The 8585-nt window shown below is 33.6% G+C and overlaps 1 pseudogene; it reads left to right on the top strand.

Annotated features, from left to right (window-relative positions):
* Positions 1-4207: 4207 nt before the first annotated feature.
* LOC143042997 (uncharacterized) lies at positions 4208-8110 on the top strand (annotated as a pseudogene).
* The last annotated feature ends 475 nt before the right edge of the window (positions 8111-8585 follow it).

The raw sequence follows: 8585 nt of genomic DNA, 5'->3' as shown, positions 1-8585 counted from the left end.
TTGAAGTCTAATATTATTGTTGACAAACTGATGAACAAGTCGTATCATAAAAAATACCAACTCCTCAGAAACAGATAACACATATATATTGTCTACTTTGTCGAACTTTATATGCAATTTTTTGATTTTATAGGAATTTGGTTCATGAACACGTACACAAAAACTAATTGCTATTATGATAGGTTATTTGTAGAAACGTCGGTCGGTAATTCATTGTTCAATTGACACAGAAAACACCGGAGCAAGCTATGTGTGTAGTGCGTTTGTTTAATGTTCATGAAAGGTAATAATAAAAACAATGCATCCAACCTAAAATCTTAACTTTTCAATAGACATTTAAGATTCATCCGAGTACTCGCGAGTACTCGAGTATCTCGACCGAGTATCCGAGTATTAAATATCAGACAATTTGACATCCTTACTAAAAATAGAACAGAGAGCGTTAAATGCAGTTTTTGGCTTATATCTCTCAAACTAAATCATTTATAGCAAATATGACATAGGGTAACTGACATGTGGTAAACATGTTCATCAGGTTGATATCTATCTGGTCTGGACTTTACAGACGAATCAGACAAGCTGTTGTTGGGTTGCTGCCCCGGAATCAGTTGTTTTAAGATAATTTAACAGTTTTTTTGTTATAATCTTGAATATAATTATAGATAAAGATAAACTGTAACAGCAATAATGGTCAGCAAAGTAAGATCTACAAATAAGTCTCACGACCAAAATTGTCAGTTGACCCCTAAAGGATTTATTGCCCTTTAAAGTCAATTTTTAACAATTTGTCATAAATTTTTGTAAATCTTCTACCGTGAAACTACTGAGACAAATTTAACAAAACCTGGCCACCATCAATAGTAAGGTATTTAATTTTAAAATGTGTCCGATAACCCTGTCCGACAACCAACATTGCCGACATGTCTTAAAATAGAACATAGGGGTAATACGCAGTTTACAAAAAAAATCAGGTGAGCGACACTGGCTCTTCGGAGCCTCTCGTTTTCAATTCGTTTGATGTGTTTCAGCTTTAAATTTGATTTCGTCCTTTGATAATAGATTTTCCTTTATGGATATCCCTTGGAGTTCGTTATTTTTGCTATTTTACTTTTTATTTTCCAAATTCCTATTTTAGCAAAATTTCAAATATGCCCTGTGGTTGTCTGTTACTATAATTTTCTTTAGTTCCTTTGATGGATAGCAATTAATTTTGGCGTAATGTATTTCAGTGAAGCTTCGGCTTTAACGACTAACAATGTTCGTTTCTTAAAAACAAAGAACTTTCATTCATAAATATTCATCTTAAACAAAAATATGTCATTTAAACTGGTACATTTGTATGTTAGCTTGTCATTAGATAGTTTCAATGAATAATTATTTTATGATTATGCTTGTTTGTAGGGTAGACAATTACAAACAAATTGACTATGAATGAATAAATGATATATTGTAAGTGAATAAATTGATTGATGAATGAATAGTTCATTGTAGAAAAAAAATCGATATAGCTATGGCAAAAAAACATGATATATAGTGATAATTATAAAAGTAAACAGAGAGCAACATAACAAAGTCATGACAAGCATAGCATTACAACTGTTATGCAATTATACTTTGTAATCCAGATCAGTGAACACAGCTATATATATGCATTCGGGGTCAAGTAGCAGAGACGAATATTGCAAAATAATGATGGCATTTAACACTTTCTCTCCAGAAAATGAGGACCGATTAATTCAATACCTGAAAAAAAGCCCAAAAGGACTTCTAAGAAACGTTTGTGTTTCAGCGGCCAAATTTACACACCTATAACCTTTCTTAAGGTGTGTTAGTCCTTATACATTGCAACCCAAACCATTGACATGGAACCCCATGTATAATTCATATGTATCGCGCAAGGATACATCACAGTAAAATTGACATAGTATATATGCTGTGTAAACTTTTAGGTTTCGATAATTCAAAGTAGTTTCGACAACATCGTCTAGTGGTGTGTCAACCCACTGAAACTAGTAAAAATTGTCTATTCAATATGATTTCATATTTAATCCCCCATTTTCTACATTTGAAGATGCCTGTACCAAGTCAGGTATATAACAGTTCTTGTCCATTCGTTTTTGATGTGTTTTGTTATTTGAGTTTGCCATGTGATTATGGACTTTCCGATTGGATTTTCCTTTAAGTTCAGTATTTTTGTGATTTTACTTTTTTTCATGTGTAACTTTTAGGGGTCAGTTCACATATACACTTTATATCTCAACACAGAAATAGATTAGTACTAACATTTTAAAAATGTTGCACAATTAAGCATTGGAGATTGCATATAAATGTATCACTGAAAAAAAATGAAATTGGTAAAGATTATTGGTAGGTGCCAGCGTTTTTTTTTATACTAAGTATATGTTTAAACGTTATTAACAACAATAAAATTCTCATCTTTGGACGCAAAGTAATTTAATTTTTCAAGTGCACTAAAGAATGTTTATGGTACAATACAGATGTTAACTTGGAGTAAGTTCGGTAAGGGCCATATTTGGCCCCAATTATAAAGTCCACAGTTACAAGACAATAAATGTTTTAAGTTGCCGTAAAGACATGAGAGAAAGTTGAACAGAACTGTTTTTGTCAAAGTTTTATTCTAACACGTTGATTTTTACATCCCAAAAAGGTCAACATAAGGGATTTTTGTGAAAGGAGAAGGTATGATAAGCTATCTAATTGGCCCCCTATTTTAGTGAAAAATTAAAGACAATTGTTTTTCTGAAATATATGTTTTTTAACTTCCATAAATATCGAACTAATAAAAACACCATTGAAGTTCGAATATTTTTAACTTTTAACAATCGAAACGAGACGTTTTTCTTTGCCTAGTAACGCAAAAACAACAAAATGGTCGGTACCTAACAGTAATATCGAATAAATTAAATAGGAGCGGACGCTCGCCCCAAGAAGATATTTTTAGATATTGCCAAAAATGTAATGTTGTGTCACCTTACAAAAGGACTTTTTGGGGCGAGCGTCCGCTCATATTGAAATTAAAAAAAAACTGTCGGAATTTTGACCGAAAAACTTACTTTTTACCGGTTGACGGAATGAACTCGTTTTATTTCCCGAATTTACGTACATGTTTCCAAGCTCATTTTCATACACGTAGATTAAGTTAAAAGACTTATGTTGACTTTTCCAGTGATATAAATACATGGAAATCAACAACGAATTTTATTTAATGAACAATTAATAGTTCATTTTGAAATGCCGGATTGTAAGACTTATTTTGTGACTCTGTTTCTGTCGGAAGGAACTGACACGATAGATTACATTGGCAACCCAGAGAGCCGTAAAACAAAGGTATGTACTTCAATATTTTTTATATAAATTGAAAAATGATTTGATTAGAAATCTGTTCTAAAACATTTTGTAAACAGAGCAACAAATCGCCGATAAACTTGAGATAATGTGATGACAGGGAAGCGGCAGACGATCATGAGCAATGCCAATGGCAAAAATATTTCCGTAGAAAATACTATGCGGTAAAATACACGTATTTTTTGTTTCAACTTCGATATTTGTAAAAACTAATCAACCCAGCAAGATTTATTTAGTTTGTCAACTGAATTAGACGGGGAAATATTCATCACTGATTTTGACAAAACATTTAAGTACATTAAAATTACAATGTACAATTGATCAGCCGCCGTGGCTCAATGGTACACATCGCTGCTCTGCAACCTAGATGGTCATAGATCGTATCTCAGACACAATTTTTTTTTTTTTTTTTTTTTTAAATATATAAATAATATCACCTGAATGTAATAATCGGTTCTTTAAGGAAATAACAAACATAACAAACAATTATAAGGCACAAAGATGTTCACTAGACCTATATCATGCGGGAATTGTAGATAATGAATATTACTGTTATTTCCTTTCATGATGATTTTATTGAAAGTGACTTCTCAGCTTAAATGATTAAAAAACCAACAAGCAAACAATTAAAGGCTATGCTTCCCTGTCACGCCAACTCTGTGTATTTTTAAAAAATATTTCTGCTTTGTATCCATCCATCTGCTGAGTTACGCCATTTTTGAATGATTTTTATAGTCAATTCTTATGTGTCCTTGTCGGTGTTGTTGCAAGGGGGATTACTTCCTATATTTTTAGTGGTATGAGAGTGCCGCAAAACAGGGTAACTTTTTCATGCCCTGTTTGTTAGAACAGTCTCCCTTTTTCATGTCCTGCTGGTTAGAACAGGGTCGTCCTTTCATGCCTTGCTGGTGAGAACAAGGTCTTTTTTAAACAAAGTATTTGCCTAGAACAGGATCGCGTATATAACTGTTTAAGATACAGTATAGAGCCCAGGTCTAGAACTGCATCTATTTTATACGGTCTAGAACAGGGTATACATTTTTGGAGCGTGTATAGAACAGGGTATGTTTTTTCAATATTTTTGTTTAGAACAGGATATATGTGTTTCAATATTTTCTGGTTAGAACAGGATATGATTTGGCAAGTGCTGTCGGCACAGTTATGCCATAAAGGATAGTCAGTAACCAAACCCCACACCCCAACCATGCCAACCACAGCGAAAATCTATGATACATTTTTAATCAACATAACTTTTTTTCTTTTTTTAGATTCGAGATACGTTGTACGTCGCAGCAATACCCATGGCTTGGTTTATTCACGCATGGATTGTCCTAGACATTAAAAGATGGCGGTGGTAGTGAAAACATGTATTAAACTTAAATGTAAGTTGCAAAATTATTCAGTGTTATTGATTATACTTGAAAGGGGCATTATGTACCATATATGTAATAAAATAAATACATGTACGAAAATCAAATACATATTATCGAGTCCATGCATCGTAAACTGTTTGTTAAAGACTTTTAATACGACCGCAACATTTTTTAGTTATATTGCTATCATGTCGTCCGAGACACATTTGGTTTCCAAACAATAATTTAAGTTTATGTGAATGAATCGATTTTAAATTTTAGCAGATGGTTCAATACTACAAAAGAAAGGTAGGGATTAAGTTTGGGGGTAATACATTTAGAAAGTCGCAGTTTTCAGACAAAATCTTGTGTTAAAGTGTATGGATCGCATTGAACTTGTAATACAAGATATCATACCTTAAAGGAGTAGGCTGGGATTTACTTAAGGATAATTTCTCCAAAGGGGGGAGGTAAACAAAAAGGGGGTTCAATTTTTTTTTTTCGATTATACAATTGTTTGTGTTTTATGTGTAATTTTGTCTGTTTTTTTTTTTTTGTTTTTTTTTTTATCAGAGTGAGCATTGGGACAAGTTGCGCTAGAGGCTGTATCTAATTCGGAATATTCTCATTGCACAAAAACTTTACAAATATATATAGGAAGATGTGGTGTGAGTGCCAATGAGACAGCTCTCCATCCAAATAATAATTTATAAAAGTAAACCATTTTAGGTCAATGTGTGCCCTTCAACACGGAGCCTTGGCTCACACCAAACAATAAGCTATAAAGGGCCCCAAATTACTAGTGTAAACCCATTCAAACGGGAAAACCAACGGTCTCATCTATATAACAAACATGTTACTATATCCTTTACGCACCTGCCCTAGGTGACTTCTGCATTTTGATAACTGCTTAACAATCTTGTTCGTGAGCACTATCCTCGAGAAGGATACTATAATAATCCTTTTTGATTTTTATTTATGCATGTTGTGATTAAAAGTGCTAGAATATAAATAAAAGCTATTTTATAAAGAATGTAATGCTGCTTCTGGTGCATGGTCAAGAAACACTAAACATTACGGGTTATATGACTACATATATTATTAACTCATGCATATTTCACGTTATGGCTTTTTTTTGTTTGTATTATCTATATTGTATTTTTTTAATATGAATATCACTGTACTGATTATGCCCATTATGGGTCCTCTATAGGAAATAAAATTGATCTTATCTTACGTGCTGATATTTTTTATTTTTTTTTTACATTAATCAATAATATTTGTTTACATTTTTCCAGGTGACTGATGGCTAAAGAGTTCAAGTGTGTGGTTTGTGGTAGATGTCATCTAAAATCCAGACGTAAGATAACAACTAAAGCACTGAAACAGTTTGTAAGAAAAAGAATTGAGCGAAACCTTGAAGAAAATGATGTGATATGTGAGAAGTGCAGATCAATATACAGGAAAACACTAAAAAAAGTAAACAATGAACAGAAAGTTTCAAACTGTCTTTCCGAGTGTATTACAGATGACAGTGACTCTGAGTTTGTTATAAATACAGAAGAAGCCGTATCCACGAAAATATTAAGTCCGAAACAAATTGAACTGAATATTTCTTCCACTCACACATCACATAGATTCTGCATTGTATGCAAGAAGGAAGGTACCAGTAGAAATAAGTTATGCAAAGTTCCTTTACAGGCAAGAACCCAAGCCTTTATAAAAAATGCCGTTTTTATAGATGGAAATACACGCTGTTGCAAACATCATTTATCTGAACAACTTTTCGACGACACATCACTTCAAGCATTAACTGCAAAATACACTACAACATATATGAATCGTTCTGATATAACTTCATTATTAGAAAATGTGAGAAAAACCTTGGCAACCTCTCATATCCTGAATTTTGACAATCCATTATCATTATCTGATGGTGACTATTACAATCTAACTGGATTATCAAAGCAGCAATTCAATGAACTCTCCTCATATATTGTATCAGCACGTCAAACCAATGTTAGGTCTGTACGCACATGTATAGCTGTCTTGTTAACAAAACTAAGGACAGGACTTCCAAATCATATACTTGGAACAATATTTTCGTTAACCAAAAGCCAAGTGCAAAGATGTATTCATAGTGCCAGAGTTTCCCTTATGCAGGATTTTGTACCACATTTCATTGGGTTTCAGCATATAAGCCACGAAGATTTTGTTCGGAACCACACCACTCAAATAGCAAAAACTCTGTTTGCCAATGATTCTGAAGATGCTGCAATTATTGTCATGGACGGTACTTATATCTACCTCCAGAAAAGCGCTGATTATGAATTTCAGAGGTTATCATACAGCCTGCATAAAAACAGACCGCTAGTTAAACCAATGGTCATAGTAGGAACAGATGGATATATCCTGTCAGTACTGGGTCCCTATTTTGCAAACGGAAAAAATAATGACGCGGCAATAACAAAGCACATGATTTCTGTCAATGCCGAAGGCATGAATGAGTGGCTAGAGACTAGCGATGTTTGTGTGGTCGATTTAGAGACGTGGTAGACTTCTTAAGAGAACAAGGGTATAACGTAGAAATGCCCGTTTACCTGAAGAAGGGATCAAAACAGCACCCGGTAGAAGAAGCCAACGCCAGCAGACTAGTAACAAAAGTGAGATGGGTCGTTGAAAGTGTGAATGCACGAGTTAAACAATGGAGGTTCTTCGACAAGGTAGTTTCTAACCATTTCATTCCAATCATTGGTGATTTATTACGGATTGTATGCGCTGTTTGCAACAAGTTTCGGCCACCACTTGCTGGTACACACCCTGAGGATAAAAGTATTGCCGAAGCAATGCTTGAAAAATGCAAAAAGGGAAATGCAATCCAAAAGATGGTGACGGAAGAAGGCTTATTGACCAAACGTACCATTTACAAATTAGTTGATGCATCAAATGTTTTAGATGAACTAGCTGATTTTCCAGTTCTGAGTATGGATAAACTACGAGAAATAACCATGGGGGTATATCAGCTTAAACAGGCCCCTAACTATGTCAGAGAACATGAGGGTGAAGACGGAAAATTTGAACTGTATGTGTGCAAAATCAAAGCAAACCTGCTCAAAATTAAAATACAATCTAGGCATAGTAACAAACTTTCCCATACTGTCTTCACAAGTTACAGTGACGAAGGAGATATAGAAGGATGGTATTGTACATGCAAATCGGGAGCACGAGTAGTTGGTTGTTGTGCACATGTTGCAAGTGTGCTATGGTATCTGGGGTATCAAAGACTTGAACAGCAGTCTGGATCAAGGAGAGACTTTAAAACATCTGTTTTAGATGCATCTCACATACCGAGTTATGATGAAAGTGACTGTGATTCTTTGCCAGAGGAGTGAAATAACTAATACAAACTGTGTGTATGTGACAGCTACCCTTCACTTATATTTTAGGGCATAACTTTAATTAAAATTCTGTTTTTCAAGAAAATGTTTAAATAAGTCATGTATTCACATATTTTATGAGCATTTACAAATAGCTAATGTCTTACTCTCATTATTTACCAAATCATGCTGATTTAGTCATTATATTGTGGTTAAATTACTTTTCTATAATGAAATGGTCATAACCTATTCATGTTAGTAAATTTTATCGTCAATGCAAATGTTAGTATTAAAACAATATTTTCATATAATTTTCGGTGTACTTAAAATTGGAATATCGAAATCTCAGACGATAAGGAGTACACAGGCTATTAAACAAATTGCTGTTCATATACATTTAACTTACATGAGATTGTTGTATTTTGTATAAGAAAAGACTTTTCAATTAAAATGTAGTAACATAAAAAAAGTAGAATGCTGTTATCATGGT

Source organism: Mytilus galloprovincialis, chromosome 8 (assembly GCF_965363235.1).
Source record: "Mytilus galloprovincialis chromosome 8, xbMytGall1.hap1.1, whole genome shotgun sequence".
NCBI classification, from domain to species: domain Eukaryota; kingdom Metazoa; phylum Mollusca; class Bivalvia; order Mytilida; family Mytilidae; genus Mytilus; species Mytilus galloprovincialis.
Note: the sequence above shows the minus strand (reverse complement) of the source record. Positions and strands in the feature narration are given on the sequence as shown.